The following is a 26039-nucleotide window of genomic DNA, read 5'->3' as shown; positions in this document are numbered from 1 at the left end:
AATGATTTCCTATACTCAGATAGTAAGGATGCTTACAGAAAAGCAAGACAAGTAGGTTCAGCACTGACAGTCTTCTATTTTTCAAATCAAAGTCCTGAAAACTGGGATATTTAGCACTTTGTGACAGTTTTCTCTGTCTTTTCATCTACTCCTTTTAAAAAAATTATCCCTTGGACTTAAGAAAATTTCATCAGGACTGGTGTATAGCTAAATAATGTTCTAGTTTGGCTAAAAAAGAGGATTGAGGGGTGAGTGAAATGGGGAGGTTCATCAAAATGTATGCAATAATCTCTACTCCTAAAGGTGCATACTCTTTGAATCATTGCTCGTCAGTAATTAATTTCCACTTGATTTTTCATCAAGGCCATAATACCTTATAGCCATGGCTAACCTTGCATTGTGGTTTAGCCTTGGAAAGCAGCTAAAGCAAAAGCCACAAGTCCAAGCAAACCAAAACAAGGAATTCATTCTCTACTTCCCATCAGCAGGCAAGTGTTCATCCACTTCCAAGAAAGCAGTGCTCATCATCCATAAAGGTTTCTTAAATAAAAGACCTAAGTGACCTGAGCTGGACCCATCTTAAAAATAAATAGCCACTTTTTTTTTAATTGTGTACTCCAAATATGATTGACCTTCACCTTTTTGGAAAAATAAAATAAAATAAAATAAAATAAAATAAAATAAAATAAAATAAAATAAAAAATAAAATAAAATAAAATAAAATAAAATAAAATAAAATAAAATAAAATAAAATAATGTGGGGTTCTTATTTCTCTGGTGAATCAGGTGAATTTTTCTGATATTACCATCCATTGGTTTGTTCTTTTTATGCCTTTGGCAATTAAATTGAAGAGCCTTTGTTTCCTGATATTTTTGTTAGCAATATACACTGATGAAATTCTTAAGCATATTTTAGATAAACTAAGAAGTCTGTGCTTTTAAGTAGTCAGTTTTCTTTGGGGATTTTCTAACCCCCTTGAGTTGGTGTTGTTTTTTTTTTTTCATTTTTTTTTTTTTTTTCTGAATTCTCTCAAAATTTCAATATCATTTCCAAATTATGGATACCAGAACTGGTCATGCTATCAGGCTAACTACTACTATACAGAAAAACAAACAAACAAACAAACAAAAAATAACATCAACAACAACAAAAACTAACAACAAGAACAAATACAAAAAACTGTCTGGCTCATTTCTGTATCTGTTCTTGCATTCAGAGGTTTTGTTATTTTCTTTTTCTGTGTCTTAGTGGAGAAGGCTGATGCTGGGCTTCTTGTCTAATACGTCTTTTCAGAGCTTTTAAAGGGGGAAACTATTATTCTTCATTCCTTCAGGCTGCATGACACTCACAACTTTTTTCTTGGATGTCTAATATTTCACTAGGTTGTATAAGAGTAATTAAATTGGTTTTCTACCTTATTATTAACATTTTTTCTTATCTTTCCTACACCTTTCTTTGAGTTATCCACTAATTTTATCATCAGTAGTTTTACACTTCAGTTGATCAACGTTAATATTGTTTAGGCAGAAAAAAGTAAGTGTATGGACATTGGCAGTGAGTCAGGTGACATGGGAGAGATGCTGTTGTGTAGGAAGATAATTTGTGCAGCCAAAGCACAATTACAACTGAAGCTGTCTAGTACTGTGGGAGACAATAAAAAGGGCTTTTTAAAATATGTTGACAGCAAAAGGAGGAGCCGAGATAACATTGATCTATCACTTGAGAAGGATGATCACCTTAAAAATTGGGATATAAACAAAGAAGAGATATTTAATGCCTTCTTAGCCTCTGTCTTCAGCACCACGACAGTCTCTGGGACCCCTGGAGCCCTGAGTTGGAGGACCATGACTGCAGGAATGATAAACTCCCAGCCAACTCCAAACTTCAGCAGGATTTGCTGCTCCAGCTGGATGCATCTAAGTTTACAGGGCCCAATGGTATTCATACCTGGGTACTCAAAGAGCTGGCTGATATCATCATGAGACTTTTCTCAATCATTTGTCAATGGTCTTGGGAATGTGGAAATATCCCAGTTGACTGGAAGTTGGCAAATGTTGTCCCAGTTTTCAAGAAATGCAAGAAAGAAGACCCTGGTAATTACAGTCCTGTCAGTCTCACTTCAGTGACTGGTAAAATTGTGGAGAAAATTATTCTGGGAGTTACTGAAAAACACCTGAAGGACAATGCATTCATTGGTCACAGCCAGCATGGGTTCATGAGGGAAAAGTCCTGTTTAATGAACCTAATTTCCTTTTCTGACAAGGTTATCCACCTAGTTGACCAGGGGAAGATAGTTGATGCGTTCATTTTAGATTTCAACAAAGCTTTTAATACTGTTTCTCACTGTATCCTTCTGGGCGAAATGTCAAGCATGCAGCTAGACAAATGCAATATGCAATGGGTGGATATCCCAGATATATGTACAGACGGGGGAATGAGAGGTTGGAGAGCAACCCCACAGAAATTGATCTGGGATATATGGTCAACTGCAAGTTGAATATGAGCCAGCAGTGTACCCTGGCATCCGAAAGGACCAACTATATCCTGGCGAGCATGGAGCACGACACTGGTAGCCAACTGAGGAAAGGGATTGACCCACTCTGCTTTGCATTGGTGCAGCCTTATCTTGAGAATTGTGTACAGTTTGGGGCACCACAGTATAAAAAGAACATGAAACTGTTAGAGTGTTCAGAGGAGGATTACAAATACAGTGAAGGGCCCAGAGGACAACACATATGAGTAAGGGCTAAGGCCACTTTGCTTGTTCAGCCTAGAGAAGAGGAGACATGACAGTGCTCATCATGATCTACATAACTTTCTTGCAAGGGGAGCAGAGGCGGAGACACCAATCTCTTCTCTTTGGTGATCAGTGATAGGACCCAAGGAAATGGCATGAAGGTGCATCAGAGGACGTTGCGATCAAGTATTAGTAAAAGTTTCTTCTTTGAATGGGTGGTTGGGCACTGGAACAGGCTTCCCAGGGAAATGATCACAGCACTGAGCTTGCTGGAGTTCAATAAGTATTTGCACAATGCTCTCAGACATAATGTTTGCTTTTGAGGTGGTCCTGTGTGGAGCCAGGTGTTGGACTCGATGGTCCTTGTGGGTCCCTTCCAACTTGGTATATTCTGATTCTACGATTCTATGATTGTATGAATAGAGTATGATCCAATTTTTGATCTTTACAGAATCCTGCTAACATAAAACTCAACCTGACCTGAATGTTGACTTATTAAAATGTCAGCTAGATATAATTAATCCTTTTAATACACACATTGTGATTTTTATGCTGATATTTTCAAGTCAAAATATCACATTGTGTTAAGTGAAATGCCTATGTGTACTATATTAAAGCAGATGCCTTTAATAGATCAGTTTACTATCAGACTGAGATTTGGCAGAGAAGGAGTAAATAATTTATTTCCCTGGTTGTTGTTTTTTTTTTTTTTTTTTTTTTTTTCGTTTGTTTGTTTGTTTTTTGATTTTGGTAGGGCTAAAATATCTGAAAATTCATAAAAATTGTTTTTACTGTTTCTTGACTGCAAACTTGCAGTTTTATGAGCACCTCCATTAAACTTTTCCTATCCAACTCCCAATTATCATTCATATTCTTAATTATAAATTTAAGTTTACTCTTAGCTATACTCTGAAATTTAGTTCCTTGGGGTAAACCATCCTTCTTGTAATTTTGGATCATCCTTTGTTCAGCACATATTAAAAAAATAAGATCTTGATCACTGATTCCTAGTCGATTTCCTCTAGTCTAGTGAACCTATCTTTATCAATGATGACGAAATCCCCCAAAAAATCATCATTAAGATTACTTTAGTTACACAGATGAAGAATGGGACTAAATGACTCACTCAAGACTATTCAGAAACTCTTTCTCAAAGACAGTGTAGCACAAAGCTTCTCAATCTTAAATGAGTGCCTTCAACCAAAGATCATCCTGTCAAACATGATATTGGCCCCACATTTATCTGAACCCCCATCTGTTTCCAAATATGAACAGATGGCAGATAGAAAGTTTTCATGTGTAATCTTATTCCCCAGGTGGTATGGCTTTAAAAAGTTCTAAAAAAGAATTCCACAATAATTGCAAGATCGTGCGGGAGTACACCAAACACTCACAATATAAATCCCTTTACAAGATGCCTTTTTTTTTCCTTTTTTTTTTTTTTTTTTCTTAGTCAGCCAGTATATTATCACAAAATACTTTGGAAATTTTAATTAATGATTGAAATGACAGAGCAAGCACTTAATTGCTCATTAATGTTTTATTTATTACAAATTCGTGAAACATCAAATTGCATTTAAATAGGCATACACGATAACATGTACAATGATGTACTTTGTGATAACATAGTGATAAACATTTCTGTAAATGCCATTACCACTTCGAGTGTTGGTTCGGGAGCACAGGGTTTGAACATGCCATGACCTCTTAATTTTTGCAAGCCAAAATAAGTTTTATATTTCAGTTTTTTAGTATGTAAAAAGGATGAAGACATACTAGGAGCCTTGCGGGAGACATTATATTCAAAGACTTAGTAATCTTGAGCAAACTCTGACAGCCATAGTGGGCCTTGTGTTAATGCTCAAGATACCTGTTGGTTAATGTCTGCTGTGTAATTTCAGATATGTAACAATAAACAGGAGCATGCTGGAAGGTTCTAGGTATGAACTGTTCCTAGACACATGTAGGTAGTTATGTAGGTAGGTATTAAAAAAGAGTCCTGGTAAAACAAATGTATGGTTTTATTTGTTATACAAGATATAAGGAGTCACAGTAGTAACCTCACTGTTGATGGGATCTGCTGAGCATTAAAAAAACTTTATTTTAGTTATGAACCACGTTTCTAGCAGGTCTCTGCTGCAAAGCAGAAACAGTCAACTTTGCAAGGAACAGCTGTGTGCAAATGTTATGGTTATCATGTTGGCCATCAAACCAAATCAGAGTTTTAAAACTCTGGTCAGTACAACCTCCTATAAAGTGGGGGGAAAGCTGGTCTAGCTAGAATAGGTGAATTCTATGTGGTTGCTAAATAAGTCAGTTTCAGAATACTGTTAGCTTGTGCTATGCTACAAGTAGTAGTGAGAGTTGACATTCTAGAAAGCATCTAAATTTTTTGCTTTTGTGAAGGAGATAACGTAGCTGTTACAAATGCTCAAGACTAGTGTGAGTTATTTAGCATTGCTCTTAACATAGATAAACCTTATATGTGTTTTAAATGCATGAAATAGAAAGGGAAGGTCATGTTAAGAAGAAATGAAATCAGTGGGAAATGAACCAGTCCCCTTATATGAAGTGTTTTAACTCCACAACTAGTCAGTAGAAAGCACTAAAGTGTCTCTGACAGCCTGCTTAGCATTATCCAGTTTCACTAAATTAAGTCCCTCAACAGAAAAGACTTGTGAATATAGTCTGCAGAGCATTTGAGCAAACCATGATGAACTCAAGCCAGTGTCACAGTGAGAACACACTGAAGGTCAGAATGCAGAAATGAGTGTAAGAAAATAGAGGAAATAAAAAGCAGAATGCTAGAAAAGAAGGAAGGAAGGAAGGAAGGAAGGAAGGAAGGAAGGAAGGAAGGAAGGAAGGAAGGAAGGAAGGAAAAGGAAAAGAGCACAGAATAAAATAGTTAAAAAAAAAAAAAAAAAAAAAAAAAAACCAGACCATCAATCAAACAAATGTTTTTCCAACCCCCAAGCACACTGAGAACTTTTTTTTTTTTTCCTGGCATTTTTTCCACCCTAGACATTGCAGAAATGTACAGTGATTTTTTTAAATGTAATGTAGGGCTTGTTCCAATTGTTATTTATTACATTTTATTTGTATTTTGTTATCATTAATAACATACATATAAAATATGCATTTATAAGTTTCTATATTGGGAACTCACCTGGGCTACAGGTAATGCATTACTTTGCACTGAAAAATAACTACATAAAATCCTATTAGGGACTGCCCTAACCACTAAGATAGATATTCATTTCCACACTTACTTTTTCTCCTATTAGAATACAAAAATATCTGTAAATTGAATTTAAGGAAGTAATTGAATTAAATTAAATGGATTAAAATGAAGATTAAAATAAATATATATATCTTCTCTGTAAAACACTTTCTGTGATGGTATCTATTATCCTGGATCTGGGCATAATATTAAAGATCTCTGTTTTACCAGCATCTTTAGGAAGTGCTCTAAATTCTATGTTCTGTTAAGCACTCCCCATCCTTCTCTCTTTATTTATTTCTTTCTGTATCGTCTACAGAAAACCTTCTGACTAGTGCTCAGTATGTTATAACTCTTCTGGCATGTTTAAAGATAACATCCTGGTTGAAGTCTAATTGTCAATACAGACAAATATTTATCTTGTGACTCCATATCTTGGCATGAAGATCTTCAGCTTTGTCAAGATTTGTCAAGAGGCAGCTCTGGCCACATGCTGCAGCTGAGAGTGAGACACAGGTCAGGGACATCAGTCTAGCTAGCACCAGAAGACGGTAAAGAAAGATTATTTTCTTTCCTTTCCACTCCAATTATTTAATGTCCACAAGCTGGGATTTAAAATTATGTATTTTAAGAGTCAATGGGAGATCTGGATTAGGTTTGGTCGTTTCAGAAGGTAGTTTGGGACCATGGTATCACAGTGTAGATAACTCAGGCTGGAAGAGACTTGAGTAAGTCTCTCACCCAAAATTTGCAAAGACAGCTGTGGCATCAGACCAAGTTGCACAGGTCTTTACCCAGTATGGTCTTTAAAGACGTGGTATTTTAATGCTAGCTGATCCTTCCTCCCTCCCTCCCTCCCTCCCTCCCTCCCTCCCTCCCTTCCTTCCTTCCTTCCTTCCTTCCTTCCTTCCTTCCTTCCTTCCTGTCTTTCTGATTTTTTCCTTTTTTTTTTTTTCCTTTTTTTTTTTATGTTCAAATTCCTCTCTTTGATTCAGACTCCATCATATGCAGCATTGCCTACTGTTGTAGTTTAACCCTGTCAAGCAGCTAAGGACCACACAGCCATTCACTCTCCCCACCTCTTTTTGCATCCCCAGCCTCCTTGCTGGCAGGGCAGCACAAGAAGCAGGAAAGTCCTCGGCTCTGTGTAAGCACTGATCTGCAACAACTAAAACATAGTTTTAGTGTTATCATGACTATTTTCATCAAAAATCTCTAATGTGGCATCATTCAAGTCTCTAGGAAGAAAATTACCTTATCCCAGCCAAACATGACACTTACAAAAATCCTTGAGTCAGACATGAGTTTGTTATGTGCAGATTCTCAGAGATGTGAAATGTAAATCATCCTATTGCTGTACAGTAGTATTAGCTCAGGTCTGAGCATCACTCCAGACTTTTAACCTCTCAACAATCTCTCCTCTGTGCACAAAATTCAGTGTTGTTGTTCCCTATATACTGTTGAGTAAGATCAAGTATGCTGCCTCATATTTGGGCAGCAAGCTCGCTGGACTTATTAGCAGAGCTTTAAACTAGATTCAGTAGGTGAAAGGATGAGTGACAGAGAAGAGCCAGGAAACACTGACACTTTAGGAACCAATCCGTGACTTGTCTCAAAGGAATTAGGGAGGGCTCCTCTAAAAAGGTGATGCAGCTGATAGCCCAGCTGAAATGCCTCTACACCAATGCATGAAGCTTGGGAAACAAGCAGAAAGAGTTGGAAACTACAGTGGAATTACAAAACTATGATTTAATTGCTATCATGGACATGTAGTAGGACAAATCACACAACTGGAACACTGCAATCATGTGCAATAAGCTTTTCAGAAGAGATAGGTAAGGAAAGAAGGGGGGAGGTGTTCACAGAATCACAGAATCACAGAATTTCTAGGTTGGAAGAGACCTCAAGATCATAGTCCCCACTAAACCATATCCCTAAGCTCTACATCTAAACGTCTTTTGAAGACTTCCAGGGATGGTGACTCCACCACCTCCCTGCGCAGCCTGTTCCAGTGTCTAACAACCCTTTCAGTAAAGAAGTTCTTCCTAACATCTAACCTAAGACTCCCCTGGCGCAACTTAAGCCCATTCCCCCTCGTCCTGTCACCAGGCACGTGGGAGAACAGGCCAACCCCCACCTCGCTACAGCCTCCTTTAATGTACTTATACAGAGCAATAAGGTCACCCCTGAGCCTCCTCTTCTCTAGGCTGAACAAGCCCAGCTCCTTCAGCCGCTCCTCATAGGACTTGTTCTCCAGACCCCTCACCAGCTTCGTCGCCCTTCTTTGGACCCGCTCAAGCACCTCGATGTCCTTCTTGTAGCGAGGGGCCCAAAACTGAACACAGTACTCGAGGTGCGGCCTCACCAGAGCCGAGTACAGGGGGACGATCAAGTGTTGCTCTCTATGTTAAGAAATTGATAGATTGCCAAGAGCTGCTCAGAGAAACAACCACAAACAAGTTGAGAGCTTATGGGTAAAAATTAAGGACTGGATATCTTGTGGCTGGGGTTTACTACAGACCACCTGATGAAGGGGAGGATGTTAACAAGTCCTTCTTGCCTCAGCTATAAGAAGCACTAGCAGGCTTGCATACTGATAGGGGATTTCAGCTACCTAGATGCCTGCTGGGAAAGCAACAAAGCGGGCTTTAAGCAATCGAGGAGACTCCTAACGAGTATCGAAGATAACTTCCAGGTCCAGGTGTTAGAAAAAACAACCAGGGGAGAAGCATTACTGGACGTGGTGCTTACCAGTGAAGATAAACTCATTAAAGAGCTTAAGATTGGAGGCAGTCTGGGCAGCAGTGACCATGTCCCAGGAGAAAACAAGCCATTCTATGATTCTATGTTATCAATTCATTGCGTGGAAGCTGTTCTGAATTAGAGAATAATTTGAAAAAAGACAGGGAGCCAATACAGCAGAGAACATCTGCAGTGTTATCTCTCTCCTCAGCCTTCTAGAAATACTTCAAGCTGCCTTGAATTTGTCCCATCCTATGATGTTGCATACCTTCTGCTTGGAGAAGAATCTTTCAAAGCCTGGGCAATCCCACCACATCAGGCCATATCTACAGTACCAGTATTGTTTCAAAATTCATTCAAAAAATTGGTAGTATGGTTATTTATTTCTGAGAGTCAGAAATTGTCTGTATTCTGCAAATAACAAGCCTTGCTGATTCAAAGATAGACTGTACAATCCAATTTCAAGAAATAGAATATCTTCTGGGCTCATTTTATTCCAGGTCACGAACAGACAAATCTACTGTTTATCACTGATAGGATGTTCCCCTCTTTTTCTCCCTGTGACTGGTCAAGAATGAATCCAGCATCTCCAGCTCATGTTTTACATTTAGAAAAGGCAAACAGAGACAAACAGGAAGGAAAAAATATAAATGTAATATATCCTGGATAACAAGGTGTCCATCTGTAAAGCAGCCGTGTCAAGAAAAAAATGAGGTATTTTAAGATGCAGCACAAAGGTAAAAGAAAATCTGCAAATAGTTACACATCTTGGTTGTTTTAAAATATTTTTGAGTTACTTGGGCAAGTTTTACTCATTTAATCAAAGAAATTAAATTAAATCTCTGTAAAACTTTATTTATTTATTTTAATTTCCTTGTGTTTGTGGGTATGTTTATTTATGTATTTACCTTCAGTACATTGAATTTATATAATACAGATGTACCTTTAAATATGTAATTACTTTCCTTTGCCTACTGCTGCAGAGCTTTCCTTGGGGGAAAGGTATCAGAAGAACAGTTATCTGCACCTCGGATGAAGTGGAAAATTTAGTTGTAAGTGGCATTTACTGCTCTCTTCAGTAGCAATAATCCAACCATTGAAACGTTACTAAGATTGCTTCTTTTGACCCTTTTTAACAAGATCACAGCTTTCAGCATTTCAAGTACCCTTATCAACCAGACCCAGCAGTGGCTTCAGGAAAGGCATTACCGGATCCAGGAAGCTTTAAGGTGTCAGAGGGAGTCAATCAGCCCCACTACTAAGCAATTCTTATAAAAAAATCCTTTGCTCTTTACTTTGTGTGATTGTTCCCTTCCTCATTGACGTGGGGGCTGTAAGGTTGGTGGAAGAAAGAACCTTGTGAGCAATGTACAAGCTTTTTCTCAACATAAGTGACTTTTATGAAACCTCAGCTTATTAAGGCAGCTACTAAGGTGTGTGCATTGGAGGAGATGTGATTGAAAAGTCTTCAGAGATGAGGTCTGCAAAACACTAAGCAACCTTTAAGGCTGTCAGAGTAGAAATCAGCATGTCCCAACAGCATGGTATGTATGAGGTTTATATTGTGGCAGTCACAGAAAATTTCTTCTTTCTTCCCACCTTCTTAATTGCAGAATGTTGCTATGTTCCAGGGAAATACACATTGATATTGTGATCTACAACAGCAGGTGAAGGCACTCCACAACGGAAGATAACCTTTTTCAACATTCAAAGTTAGAGGTCAAAGAAGAAGTAGGTGTTAAACACAATTAATGCTTTTGAATAATTTAGCAACGTTTTCAAAGTTTGAAATCACAAGGCTTTTGGACTTTTAAAGCTGGCAAGAACTAGAAAGAGGACTTAGGGAAACTGAACTTTAATTTTCCGTTCTTTGAAGATATCAAAGGAACTCCTAACTCTTGTTTGGTCTGTCAGGAAAAGAAAGGAAGCATAAGGGTTATTTTCATGTCTTCTCGTTTTTCCACGGATCACTATTGTATTTCTGTCTGTACTGTATATCTTGCAACTTTTATATGGGTTAACTGATCTTTGATTCCATTACAAAATATTTCAAGATCCATAACCAAAAAATGTTGGACAAAAAATGATTATTCTAATTGCACTAGGATGGTAATTGTTGATCATTGAATTGTTGATTACATAGAAATGTACAATAATTTCTTATTTTTATTTTATTATTTTAAATCTAAACAAGCAATGCTAAGGAAAGTAAGATCTCATAAGTTTTCTCATATCATGAATAGTCTATTCAAATTCAATCGCATCTTTCATATAAATAATGAAAACTCACGTAAGTAAGTTATATAGCATCCAAAATTATTATTATTGAAGCTTATAAAAAAAGGCAATATTTTTCAAGGATCTCATATGTTCTCTATCCTTTGAAGGTTTTTAATGCAGTTGAGAATGACATTCTACAAAACTCTCAAGTGGTATTCAGTGGATTTGATGCAGAAATCACAGAATCACAGAATGGTTGAGGTTGAAAGGGACCTCTGGAAATCATCTAGTCCACCCTCTCTGCCAAGCAGGGTCACCTAGAACACAGTGCACAGAGTGGCATCCAGGTGGGTTTTGAATATCTCCAGAGAAGGAGACTCCACAACCTCTCCAGGCAACCTGTCTCAGTACTCTGTCACCCTCAAAGTAAAGAAGTGCCCTTTCATATCCAGCTGGAACTTCCCGTGCTTCATTTTCTGCCCATTGCCTCTTGTCCTGTCACTGGGCACCACTGAAAAGAGTCTGGTCCCATTTTCTTTTCTCTCCCTTCAGATATTTATACACATTGATAAGATCCCCATCAGCCCTTTATTCTCCAAACTAAACAGGCCACCATATGAGGAGAGGTCTCTCAACCTCTCCTCATATGGTGGATTCTCCAGGACACTTGTACAACCGATGCTCCAGTCCCTGAATCATCTTAGTAGCCCTTTGCTGGACACACTCCAGTACCTACATGATCATTAAATATAATTGAAAATCATAAAGCGTCAATCATTAAGTATAGTTGAAAAACCTGGGTAGAATCAAGGCCTGTCTAAGCCTACAAGAAACACTGTGGTAGTGAATATCCACTATAAAGATGTGCTCCAAATGTTATTAAACCATTTTTGATTCCTGGGACCAAGCGTACATTCTAGAAGGCAGCATTACAGAAAAGGAGCTGGGGGGTCCTGGTAGACACCAAACTGAACATGAATCAACAATGTTATCTTATCACTAAGAAGGCTAATGGTATCCTGGGCTGCATTAAACAAAGTATTGCCAGCAGGCTGAGGAATGTGATCCCCTATACTCAGCACTGGTGAGGACACATCTGGAGTACTGTGTCCAGTTTTGGGCTCCCCTGTATGAGAGAGACGTGGACATATTAATGTAAGTCCAGTTCTATGGGCCTCCAAGATGATGAAGGGATTGCTGGAGCATCTCTGGAGAGAGAGGCTGAGACAGTTGGGACTGTTCAACCTGAAGGAGAGATGGTTCAGGGTGTCTCTTACCAATGTCTATAAATACCTGAAGAGAAGATTGAAAGAAGATGAAGCTAGGCTCTTTTCAGTGGTGCCAGGACAAGAGCCAATAAGCACAAACTGGAACATAGGAGGCTCCTTCTAAACATCAGGAAGCACTTTCCTGTGCAGGTGATCAAACGTTGGCACAGGTAGCTCTGAGAGGTTGTGGATTCTCCTACTTTGGATATAGTCAAAGCCATCTGGACATGAACCTGGCCAACTGGGTCTAGGTTTCCCTGCCTGAACAGGTGTTGACCAGATGACCTACAGGTCTCAACCATTCTTTGATGCAGTCTACCCACAGTTATATCAACTACCTACTGCTATATTAATCAGAGGAAATAATTAAGACAAATTAAGGCATTTTTTAAACACTTTTCTGGAATTCTTTACTCCTTATGTGCCCAACTCTGTCACCAGAACATCTCATAGAATCATAGAATATCCTGAGTTGGAAGGGACCCTTAAGGATCATCAAGTCCAACTCTTGACACCGCACAGGTCTACCCAAAAGTTCAGACCATGTGACTAAGTGCACAGTCCAATCTCTTCTTAAATTCAGACAGGCTCGGTGCAGTGACCACTTCCCTGGGGAGCCTGTTCGAGTGTGCAACCACCCTCTCTGTGAAGAACCCCCTCCTGATGTCAAGCCTAAATTTCCCCTGCCTCAGCTTAACCCCGTTCCCGCGGGTCCTGTCACTGGTGTTAATGGAGAAAAGGTCTCCTGCCTCTCGACACCCCCTTATGAGGAAGTTGTAGACTGTGATGAGGTCTCCCCTCAGCCTCCTCTTCTCCAGGCTGAACAGGCCCAGTGCCCTCAGCCGTTCCTCGTACGTCTTCCCCTCCAGGCCTTTCACCATCTTCATAGCCCTCCTCTGGACACTCTCCAACAGTTTTATGTCCTTTTTATACTGTGGTGCCCAGAACTGCACACAGTACTCGAAGTGAGGCCGCACCAGCGCAGAGTAGAGCGGGACAATCACCTCCCTTGACCTACTAGCAATGCCGTGCTTGATGCACCCCAGGACACAGTTGGCCCTCCTGGCTGCTAGGGCACACTGCTGGCTCATATTCAACTTGCTGTCTACCACGACCCCCAGATCCATCTCAATTCCTCTTACCTCAAAAAAAGTAAGAGGAATTAATTCTCTATAAATATTTTTGTACAATAAAGCTGAAAATACATGAGGTGAAAAGAGATGGGGTAAACATTTGAAGTTGGCTGCAACCTCATTTGCATGAGAGATTTATTTTAATGTGGAAAAAAAAAAGATGGATTTTGTTGTTGTTGTTGTTGTAATCTATATTCTAAAAGACAAATTGAGATTTTTTAAAAAAATGTCATATTGAAATATAATATTTATATTTAGCTTTTATATTTCCATTATTCAGAAAAAAAAAAAAAAAAAAAAAAAAAAACACCTGTCCAAAATGTGCTTTAAATTTGAAATACTAATTTAAATTAATTTGAATTTTCAAATAGTTTTAAAATTTAATTTTTAGCAGAAAGGCTCTTAGGCTAAAAATACCTTCCCAATACTAATCAAAATTTGCAGAGTGAAATTCTAATTCTTTAGAAGTCAATGATCTCTTTTCATTGACTTCACTAACATGAAGAATGAATCTTATTTATTGCCCCTTTCATTTCCTTTTAGTACACTACTTTTGTTTGCTGTTTCTCAGTTTAGCAGGAATACTTTCCTTCCTTCCATAAAAAAAAGGTTGAAGGTGTATGCAGCAATGGAGTAATTTTTAACTTATCTAATATGAGATCTATTTCATGAAAACTGAGATTGAAGTAAGCTATTTTAACTGGACATGCTGGAGAAGAGATTTTGTTTGAATAGGAATAATATTTGTACATTCATTGTAATTTGTGATTAGTATTTTTTCACCAACATTTTTCTGTAAGGTGAACCTGGTATTGTAAATCTCAATGTTAGAATTGTATATTCCCTTTTATTTTCCTGACTCTATATATAGAGTTTGGGAGAGCTCAATACAGCAACATTCAAGGGATTTGTTTACACATTCAGTGAAGATCAATATATTTTCAATATGCCTTGAATAGCATAATGAGTGTCCTGAAAACCTTATGAAAGATGAAAAATTGATTGGATGTGATTCTTGTTTGAGACCACCTATGAACTCATTGATTTTTATTGGATGTCAACTTTGCAAAATGCTTAGAAGTTTTCAGCTCTGAAACATCTGTGGTGAAAATAAAAGCCCACCTCAGTCAATAAAAAGCTTTGATATCCTTCTGGTGTTGAGAAGTTTCAGCAAGTATGCACATTTTGTAAAAGGTATAACACATTAATATCTGGAGATCTCTTCCTTCAAAACATGCATTTCCTATTCAGTGTTAGCTGAGTTCACAGCAACATTCAAAGAAAGAGAAAAGGGAAAGAGCACACTCCAGGCTTCATGTTTAGTAGGGATTAATGCATTTTCTTGGGAAGAGGAATTAGTGAGCCCTACTAATTCCAGGCTCTCCTTTACGGAAGAGAGGTTTGACTCTCAACTTGTGCTTTTCAGATGACAGCAGTTTTAGGAAGGCCCTCTGAGGGAAACAAGATTTTAACTTCCAAATAGCTTAGTACTCTCAAGTTTCATAAGCTGATCTTTCTCCTGAAATTAAATAGCTAAACCCTTTTATAAAAAGAACAGAAAGGAGAAAGACAGTCGCTTCCTGTTAGATAAGAAAGTAAATCTCTGTCTATTCGTCAAGTAGTTAAAATAGAAATGGAAAAGCTTAAGTTCCTTCTTTCTCTGTAAGGCAAATCAAACCTACTTTTCTTAAGTAAATAACCAACAAGTAGAGTACAAGGGGAGACTCTTCCAATTTAAGGGGAGATTTCCCTCCTGTTAAGAACACTTTATGCTGTAAAAATACATAGATGAATAAATCAAAAATAATAATCTTCAGTTACCTGCAATTTTAAGAACAGGAAGTCAGTCTTCTCTCCTAAATAATTGCTTTTATGTTCTCCTACAGTCTCATCTGATGAACCTTTATTAACATACAGAAAGAGCTTCAACAACAAGATCTAGGAAAACATGATACCTGAATCATAGAATCATAGAATGGCTCAGGTTGGAAGGGACCTTTAAAGATCATTTTATTCCACCCCCCCCCTGCCATGGGCAGGGACACCTCCAACCAGACAAGGTTGCTCAAAGCCCCATCCAGCCTGACCTTGAACACTGCCAGTGATGGGGCATATACAATTTCTTTGGGCAACCCATTCCAGTACCTCACTGAGTACTCTCTCCAGTACTCACTGAGTAAAGAATTTCTTCCTAATGTCTAACCTAAATCTACTTTTTCTTTTTTTTATATATTTTTTATTTTTATTTGTAGTTTAACCCATAAATCCTATTGCTGCACCAAAGAGTCCATCCCCAGCTTTCCTGTAGGCCCTGTTAGGTACTGGAAGGCTGCTATAAGGTCTTTCTGGAGTCTTCTTTTCTCCAGGCTGACCAACCCCAACTCCCTCAGCCTGTCTTCATAGGAGAGGTGCTCCTATGATCATCCCCTTGATCATCTTCATGGCCTTCCTCTAGACTTGTTCTAATACATCCATGTCCTTAAATTAATAACCATTTCTGTATATGTCCATGCCAATAAATTAGAGAGTAAATTCATTTATTTGGTATGTAAGCCCAAATTTATACTTTATATTTAAATGCAGCTCAATACTATGAGTGAAATACCTGAGCATATCCTTTGATCAAATGATCTAGACATTCAAACTGTGATGCTGGAGGCTGAGATTCAAAATCTCTGCTTTAAATCAGAACAGATTTGTTTCAGTTTCATATACTCCACATGTGTATTTTTAATGACTAAATATTGGATGAAAGGGAAGAATCCACAATTCCATCTTGATCAACAAGCTTCCTGCTTGAATTATATGCTTTCAAAGGAAAGTAAATTGTAAGAGGAAAGATGCACCACATTCCTGAGAAGTCAAAAATACTGCTGACAGTATCTGCAATTAACCTTTTCTTCTTCTTATTATTTTTTAATGGATTATATTCTTAAAATCCTTGGTAGGTAGTAGCACCAGACTGTAGACCCTGTCCTCTGACAATGCACTAAATTTAGACATTGCAGTATTGACCTTAATTTTCCTCTGAAGCTAGCTCAGAGGTCCTCCTATAGGCATAGTATCTCTCTTCCATAATTAAATATTTATTTTGGATCTAACACAAAGGCACATGGTAAGTCAAGGTCAGGATGAAGATCAACTGAGAAAAGAAGATAAAAGGAATATGACTATGAGAGTAACCAGATTAAGGCACATCTAAATGTGTCTGTTAAACCTCTAAACTGCTTTTCTTTCCAGGCAACAGAAAAGGGCCTGACACCAAAACCTGGTTTGAAAGGGTTGAAAGGGTTCTGAACACATATGTAATAGATCTGAAATCGTTTAATTTGATTTATATATAAAGGCACTTGTCTGTAATCATCTGCCATGGTCTAAACAGATGTGTGACTGTAAGCTGCCTTTGTACATCTGAGCTGTATATAAGGATATTATTCTAATACTTCTGTCAGTGCCCCTACACCTTAATCACTACATTACAACCTTTTGAGCATTACCACTTAGTTTCAGTTTGCAGTGAAAAGTTAGTATTTTCTTTCCTGACTGTATCTCATGAATAAGAAAGCTTAGAAATTCTTTTAGATGGAAAAGATTTTAGAAGAAGCATAAAGAATAGGGGTATGTGTTTTTTTTTGTTTGTTTGCTTGTTTGTTTTTTTTAAGTGAAATATAGGATATTACAATGACATAATTAAAAACAAAAACAAAACTAAGCAAACAGAAAAAAAACTATCACACAGTAAACACTGAATTCATGGAAATCGGGAAGATTTAATTATCTCAAATTTGAGAACACAGATTCATTGCCATACTAAAAGGACTAAATTATCCATTTTTGCATTAATCATTATATTTTCAGCTTTATTTGTGTTCAATAAAATGGGGAATAATCTGGGGGGAACTTAAAAAATAATAATAAAGTGCCATGATTTGATCAAAACATATTCACCAAGTCTTCAAATAGAGTCCATTATTTACAAGTGGTTGCTTTCCTTAGCCGGTATACATTTAAAATCTATCTTTATTTCCTACTGCTACTAATAGAATCCTTCTGATTTCATCTACATTTCAAAAAACTTGTTGCTGCACTTCTTTAAAAATGAGCAAAGCATGAAGTCCTGTTCCCTAACACTCTGCTTCCCAATGGGATCTCCTTTGAGCATATCAACTCTATAAAAATGATTAGCAATGCTTGGTTAGTTTATGCAGCACTTACTCAGAGAAACAAAGAAAAATTCAGTCTTCCTCATTGCTGCCTGGGAGTATCCAAGCCCAGTGGATTCATTTGCTTTCCATCTGCCTCACTGGTTTCATTTTCAAGCAAAGGGAACATTTCAAATTGGGTACAAAATATGTAGGTTCGGTTGTGGATGTGGTCATCTTTGATTTAGTATCTTTTTTGCTGTTGTTGTTTTCCTTTTCCATCTACTTTTCCCAGTCTGTTTAGAAAGAAATAGCTGCTTTTGTGTGATTTTCTCACAGATAAGAAGAAAAAGCTGAAAAGGAAAGGTAAATCATATAATCCCACTTAAGTCTGAAGTGAGCTGCAACTGCTGATCAACAAGTGAAAAGAGGTGTGATTGTCTGATGTGCAAATTCTTCCTCTCTTTCTCATGCTATATAGCATATAAATCCAAATCGAGATCCATTTACTGCACTACTATGCAATGCAAGTGCATTTAACTGGGGCAAGTGGCGAGGGTACTTTTGTCTCCACCCTTTACTGATAGTGCTGTTTGAGTATAGTATGTAAACTCCAGGCAAACCGTGTGTATATGACTGTAGGTGTACAGATAAATCTGCATCTCCTTGTCCTCCCGTCCTCCTATTTTGTAGCCATTTAAGCCTCACATAGGTTAAGAACAAACAAACAACAAAAAACAACTATATTAAATCCTTATTATTAAGTGGTATACCTTCAGCAAAAGCATAGCAGCAGTGCCAGTTCTAACGGGTCAATGTCTTTTTCAGAAAGGGCAGAGCAAGCACAGGCCAAGGAGGAGGCCCAGGGTGAGGGCGAAGCAGCAGAGGGCCCAGGCCCAAGGAGGAGGAGGGCAGGAGGGGCTCCAGGCCCACAGGCAGCAGGGATTCCCCGGCAGCCCTGCAGAGCCCGCGCTGGAGCAGATCTCCAACCTGCAGCCCGGGAAGGGCCCACCCCAGCAGGGGGACATTTCCTGAGGGAGCTATGGCCGTGGGGAGCCCCCGCGGGAGCAGGGTGTTCCTGAAGGGCTGCAGCCCGGTGCAGGGCCCCTGCTGGAGCAGGGCCACAGGTGAGGGGGAAGGGGCAGCCAAGAGGGGCTGGAGGGGCTGAGCACAGCCCTCATCCCATCCCATCCCATCCCATCCCATCCCATCCCATCCCAGTGCCACCTGCAGGTAGAAGAGTCAGATATGAGGGGGTGACATTGAACCTGGGAAAGCAAGCAAGGGGAAGATGTTTTCATTTTGTCTTTTTTTTTTTTTTGTTGTTGTTGTTGTTTTTTGTCTTTTTTTTTTTTTTTCTTAATACCAAATATATTTTAACTGTCAGTAAAGAAAATTCCCCATGTTGAGTCTGATTTGCTAATAAGTGATCACCTTGGCTTTGTCATAAAACATGGACTTTTCCACTCTATTTTCTTCCCTTGTCCTATTGAGGAGGGGAAGTGAGAGGGAACCTGGGTGAGAGTTTAGCTCTTAATCAAGGCTAACTCTCTGGAGCAGGGATAATCTTATGCTTGCTCTGGAGCTCCACACTGAGGTTCTAAATATGATGTGCTTCTGGCTGTAAAGTTGCTGGATGTAATAAACAGTAATGATGACTAGGGTAGGGACTGAGAGAATAAAGAACTGCCTACTGCAGAAGATCAGGTTCAAGGCTATCTAAGGAACCTGAATGTGCACAAGTCCATGGGACCTAATGAGAGGCATCTGAGAGTCCTGAAAGAACAGGCAGCTGAGTTGCTAAACCTGTATCCATCATATTTGAAAAGTTGTAGTAGCAAAGTTCACAATGACCAGAAAAATGGTAACCCCCATTTTTTGTAAAGGAAAAAAATAAAAAAAAGAAAGACCTAGAGAACCACAGACCAGTCAGTCTCATCTCTGTACCCAACAACTTCATGGAACAGATCCTCATGGAAACTATGCAAAGGCACATAGAAAAGAAAGAGGTGATTGGTGATAGCCAACATGGCTTCACTAAGGGCAAGTCCTGCATGACCTGTTGGCCTACTACAATGGAGTTACAGCATTGATAGATAAGGGAAGAGCAACTGACATCATCTGCCTGGACTTGTGCAAAGCATTTGACACTGTTCCCCATGAGATGCTTGTCTCTAAATTGGAGAGATATGGATTTAACAGATGGACTATTCCGTGGGTAAGGAATTGACTATATGGTCACAGCCAGAGAGTTGTAGTCAACAGCTCAATGTCCAAGTGAAAATCAGTGACAAATGGTGTCCCTCAGGGGTCTATACTGGGACTAGTATTATTTAACGCCTTTGTTGGTAGTATGGACAGCAGGATTGAGTGCACCCTCAGGAAGTGTCCTAGTTTTGGCTAGGGTAGAGTTAATTTTCCTCCTAGGAGATGATATGGTACTGTATTTTGGATTTAGGATGAGAATGATATTGATAATACACTGATGTTTTAACTATTGCAGAGTAGTGTTTAGCCAAAGACTTTTCAGTTTCTTATGCTGCCCTAACAGTGACGAGGCTGGGGGTGCACAAGGAGCTGGGAGGACACAGAACCAGGACAGCTGACCCAGACTAACCAAAGGTATGTCCCATACCATATGACATCATGCTGAGCAGCTAATATGGGGAGGTTGGACAGAGTGGGGTGGACCACTGCTCAGGGGTGGGATGGGATATCTGTCAGTGGGTGATGAGCAATTGCATCACTTGTTTTGTACACATTATTATAATTATTACTATTATCACTATCATTAGTATTTTTTTTCTTTATTTTTCTGTCTTAATAATCTGTCTTTATCTCAATCCATACATTTTTACTTTTTTTTTTTTCTTTTTTTCCCCAATTCCCTCCCCCATCCCACTGAGGGGGAGCAAACAACTGAGTGGTGCTTAGCTGTCAGATGGGTTAAACCACAACAGCAAGTTTGTGGATGACACCAAGCTCTGTGGTGTGGTTGACATGCTGGAAGGAAGGGACACCATCCAGAGGGATCTTGACAGACTTGCGAGGTGGGCCTGTATAAACCTCATGAAGTTCAACAAAACTGAGTGCAAGGATCGTTTAGTGGAGGACTTGTTAGTGTTAAGTCAGAGGTTGGACTAGGTGATCTTGGAGGTCTCTTCCAACCCAGATGATTCTGTGATTCTGTCTTAGCCCAGGTCTAACCAAGGATGTTTTCAGAAGTATCTCTGAAATTAGTATCACATAATAAACTTTTTCAAATTATATATTATGGAAAAGTTTCCCATCAAAAGTAACCATTGGCACAGAAGGTGTTATGAAACCATAGGTCTTGTTTTGTTACAAAGTACATGTCATTCTAGATTAACCTTAAGTTTTGAAATCATGTCAGGTAAACATGTGGTTTAATATCTGATGTAAGGACAGTATTTTTCCAAAGTACATGTAAGTATTTTCCCATAGGAAAAGCATTTCACTACAATAAAGAAAACAACTACATTAAATTTGACATTGAGAAGATCCCAAAATGCTTGAACTGTGTCATGGAAAAGAAAAAGTCTTCCCACAACTTCTGCCTAAAACCTAATTGATCAAAGAACCCTATGCCAATCTGTCTTGGTTGTACTGCTTAGTGGACTTTGAATGAGACCAGTAGAAAAGGAAATGTGACACCAAGGGAGAAATAAAACAAAGAAAAAACTCTCTTGACATTCACTCTGTGTGTCACATTGAAGGAATTATTTATCCTTTTTAGTAAGTAGAATAACTTACTAAAATGGAAAGGTTTAATATAAACAAGAATGTTCTGAGGAAAATTTAATTGCAAGATAGATCCTCAGCAGGTATAAATTAGTATGATTTGATGGAATTCATAGCCTGACCTCAAGTTTCCCCAGATGAGCATCTGGTCTATTGCATGTTGTGTGCTTTAGTGTGCTAAATATTAAAATTAAACCATTCTAATAAACTTTTCCCCATGTTTTTCATTCTTCAAATGATGGCTGATAGTTTATTAATAGACCCAGAAACTTCAATTAGTTTGTTACAAAGTCCCTTTGTACTGCACTAGACCAAACTCCTTTAACCTTTCTGTGACATATCTCAAAGGATATTATTCTTGTTGCTATGTTTCTTACTAGCTCAAGGGCAATTATGTTCTTGCTGAGGTATTACAACAAAAGCTGCAGAAAGTGCTCTGGTTGAGGTATAAAAAGTGCCTTCCACAGCAATAAAACCACCTCCTAAGAGTTACGGTACCCTCCCATAGCATGCTTTGACGGCATTCTATTCATTTTCTCTTTGGGAGCCATATATTTCATGGCACATTTGAAGGACTTTTTCAATGTTTTCCCCATTCTTTGTGTGTGTGTGTGTGTTTGGCTACTTTTAAGCAACGTTAATGCAGCAGACTGTTTCATATCTACTTGTATGATTCACCCTTTTCCTCAACTTTTTTGATAGAACTTTACAGTGATTATTTCAATTTAGTAGCATTCAGAAAACCAGTAGCTAAGTGCTATTATGTTTTGTAGAGCAACAGGCAGTTTATGTCGTGGAAAGTTTGCTGCAAAAGGAGGGAAGATATTCAAGCCTCTCTGAACTCAATATCAAAACCTGGCTAACCACCAGTGGATAACCACCAATCTTACACAGAGACATTAAACTACTGATTACATATTCCACAGTAAGCCTATGCCTTAGCTCATACCTGCTGAGAGTACAGACTATTTTTTTCTCTTCATGAAAATAATTGGACAATCAGCAACAGCATGAAGTTCAACAAGGGAAAATGCTGGGTGCTGCACCGTGGACAGGGTAATGCTGGACACAGTTACAGACTGGGAGAAGAGTGGTTAGAAAGCAGCTCTTCAGAAAAGCATCTGAGGGTGCTGGTTGACAGCAGTAGCAGCAGCTCAGCATGAGACAGCAGTGTGCCCTGGCAGCCAAGTGGACAAACTACATTTTAGGATGCACTGAATGCAGAATACCCAGCTGATCAAAAGAGGTGACTTGCCCACTGTATTTAGTGTTGGTGCAGCCTCACCTTAAATATTGCGCATGGTTTGGGATCCACAATCCAATCCTTTGAGGAGGGGGAGCGAGAGAGCAGTTGTGGTGGAGTTCATCTGCCCAGCAGGGTAAAACCACACCACAGTTATCTAGTTTGGAGGAAAGGAGGCTGCAAAGCAACCTCACTGCTCTCCCCTGAGGACAAGAAGTGGAGAGGGAGGTGCTGGTCTCTTTTCTGTGATAACCAGTAAGAATAGCACAAAGCTGCACCAGGGCAGGTTCAGACTAGAGATTGGGAAAAAATTATTTTCCATGAGTGTGGTCAAACACTGAAACAGGCTTGCTAGTGAGGTGGTAGATGCCCAATGCCTGCCAGTTTTCAAGAGGCATTTTGACAGTGCCTTCAATAATGTGTTTTAACTTCCAGTTCGCTGTGAATTGGTCAGGCAGTTAGTTGGACTGGATGATCTTTGAAGGTCTTTTGCAACTGAACTATTCTATTCTATTCTATTCTATTCTATTCTATTCTATTCTATTCTATTCTATTCTATTCTATTCTATTCTATTCCATAAAATATATACAACGTAAAAATACACTTCTATCCAATAAAGTAAGATAACTGCTTAAAGTAAAGTATCTTATTTTTAATCATGAACACTCCATTTGTCAATCAAGTCAATCAATGGTACTTTTAAAAATATTTGTCTACATATTCTTTAAATGTTCTCCTTCAGGAAAAAGAGGCAGTCTCTCAATTCATACTTCAACTTCTCCATTTTGAATGGTTTAATTAGCTGACTCAATCCACAGGTGTTTTACATGAATGGATAAAACACATGATTCTTTTAATTCAGTGATTCATATTTCAGTTTTTAAGCTACATTTCCCTTCAAGGTTTTCAGTCACTCCATGATTTGTCATTTTAGCATTTGTAAAGCAACTCACCTTTCTGACAACTGTAAAAGTGACTAGTCATAATTTATTTTGTGGCTGCATTTTGGAGTTCCTAAGGGGCTCTTCTCTGGAAATCATTTCTTAATTTCAGCGAAGCTCCATTCTTCAACTTTCTCCTCATTTATGCTGGCAGATGGTAATTATTTAATATATTTGCTTTTTCCTTTGTCCTTCATCTCTAATTCCCTATAATCATTCTTAAGAGAATTCATCTTCCATTTCATTATTGTTTACTTTTTATAGCATGAAATCACTTTTTTTGTTCAGCATCCTGCTATTCAAATATCATATTCTTTCCCCCCCCCAGAATTAATTCTTTGTTATTTTTACTTCCTCCTATAGAAAGCCCAATTTGCAAATTATTGGATTCTGTGTAGCTTTAAAATGCTATTGTCTGTGGTATTTTTTATTTTATTTTATTTTATTTTATTTTATTTTATTTTATTTTATTTTATTTTATTTTATTTTATTTTATTTTATTTTATTTTATTTTTATTCTTGTTTACATCTTATTCTAATCACATTGGTTTGTGTCTCATGCTGTCTTTTTTGACAATTAGGACACTATTTATGAAACAAATGCATTATTTACATGACAATAACTTGTAACTAATGTGTGTTTTCTTTGTAATTTTTTAGCTTTTGTGATATATCAACGCCCATCCTTGACAGCTGTCTCCTTTACAGGATAGAGAAAATGAGTGCTTCATATACAATGTGATTATTTCATTTTAGCATGCATTGCAGACTAATAAAGTACTTAGACCACAATGAAATGAGTATTCCTGAAATTATGTGAAATAGGGATAAGTCAGACTTACAGAATTTTGTAACAAGATGTATTAACTGCTAAGGCAGCGAGTTCAACCAACTCGTCCCTCTATCTGCATTTGTACAATGAAGATAGACCTTGACTCCTCTTCAAGGAGCTTTCATATCCCGGGATCAAAAATGTGATGTAAGAATTTAAGGAAGACCATTGGAGAAAAGTTTTTTGGCAGTGCTTTCAATTTAGGTAAATGAATTCAAGTTTGTTTGAACACGTACTGATAATAAGAATATATATATGTGGGTTCAAATAAGCTTTGCCCACAACACTCTGCAAGTATAACTACTGTTATTGTTATGGGACTATTCCAACAATCACTTGTTAATGACAAGCACAAACAGGACAAGCCTGTGTTGCATTGTGCTTTTACGCATAGATCCCTGGAATGCTGCAATGAGAAGGGTCTTCGGTTCATCTGTATTGCTGTGCCTCCTGGCTACACAAAATAGCTGAGATCTGACCATAACAGGAAGAATTTTCCTGACTGTCTGTAATAATAACCACTTCCTGGAAAGCAATCTCACCTTATGTAAATTGTCACCACAAAGTTTATTGATGGAAAGCTGAGAGATCTCATGGAGATGCAGGTAATCAAAATGCCATTATCAGTGTACTAGTGCCAATTTTTGTGACTATTATTAGCACAAAAATAACTGGCAGGTTTTTCTAAATGATCCTTAGTTATCTCCTACTACCATCATGTTGCAGGAAGCACGGCCGAAAGCACGACAGACACCAGTAGAGTCAGATCATGCTCCATTTTATTGCCCGAATAGCCTAACTTTTATAGAGAACTTAACAGGGGTGGACAGTGTTTCACACAAGATTATTGGTCAAAAGCACTCAGACAAACAACTGCAAGAAAACAACCCCACCTGCAAGAAAACAACCCCCTTGTGATTAGCAGTCACATAGACCTTGTCCTTGAAGCCAGCTACTGGTAACAATATTTTTCTGAATCCCTCAATTGGGCGATGTGGGAACACTGTCATGGGAACTTCTCATAGTTGCCCTGGTAGCTTGGTTTGCTCAGCTACAGCAAGCCATGGGATTTTTGCTGTTTCAAGAAATCCCTCAACACCATCAAAATTGATATGTAGTGGCTTCCAATTATTATTCTTCATCTCATTTCCTGTTCATCTGCCATATGTTTTCTCAAAGTCTAATACAAAGTTCTATGCTCTTCAGTGAGCTTCTCATAAATCATTATATTGTCTCAATTCACTGTTAGTATGTGGCAGGGAGAAAGTTTGGTGCTGGCTTTCTTGTATTTATGTGCCTTTTTATTTTCTCCATCTCACTTTGTAAAAATGAACATTCATAAAAATATGTGGTGTTTAAAACACATCATCTAGGCTAAACTGGCACTTACCAGCTTTCTCAGCCTCAAAAGTGCAACCATGACTGGGTATCTGTCCCTCCAGGTAATCATACAGTTATCCACATCCACATCTCAAAGTACATGAAATGCTCACCTTGTTAAATCTAATTGGTGTATAGATGGCACCTGTAAGACTTGATTATAACGTTGGTGTTCCCTCCCATACCACTGGCCCAGTTCCATTTATTTTGCACTATCGTGCAAAACAAGGAGGGATGTGGCCTTTAGATGCTGCACATGGGCATTGAAACAACCTACAAAGCAAAAATGCATGGCACAATGTCTGTGGAGTACTGAGCAAGAAACGTGTAACCAGAAGAGGGGGAGTAGAAGTCCTTACTACATATAAGGATTATGGACATGCATGTTCTGACCACATATGAAGTTGTTAGGTGTGG

The 26039-nt window shown here is 38.4% G+C and overlaps 1 long non-coding RNA gene across 1 annotated transcript; it reads left to right on the top strand.

Annotated features, from left to right (window-relative positions):
- Positions 1-17296: 17296 nt before the first annotated feature.
- Positions 17297-24207, top strand: LOC119716096 (uncharacterized). Its single transcript, XR_011807328.1, has 3 exons — positions 17297-18590; positions 20015-20085; positions 24071-24207. It is a non-coding gene; the product is annotated as an uncharacterized lncRNA (long non-coding RNA).
- Positions 24208-26039: the final 1832 nt, after the last annotated feature.

The sequence above is a fragment of the Anas platyrhynchos genome, chromosome 2 (assembly GCF_047663525.1).
Source record: "Anas platyrhynchos isolate ZD024472 breed Pekin duck chromosome 2, IASCAAS_PekinDuck_T2T, whole genome shotgun sequence".
Taxonomy (NCBI): Eukaryota; Metazoa; Chordata; class Aves; order Anseriformes; family Anatidae; genus Anas; species Anas platyrhynchos.
The sequence above is the reverse complement of the archived record's forward strand: the minus strand, read 5'-3'. Positions and strand labels throughout refer to the sequence as shown.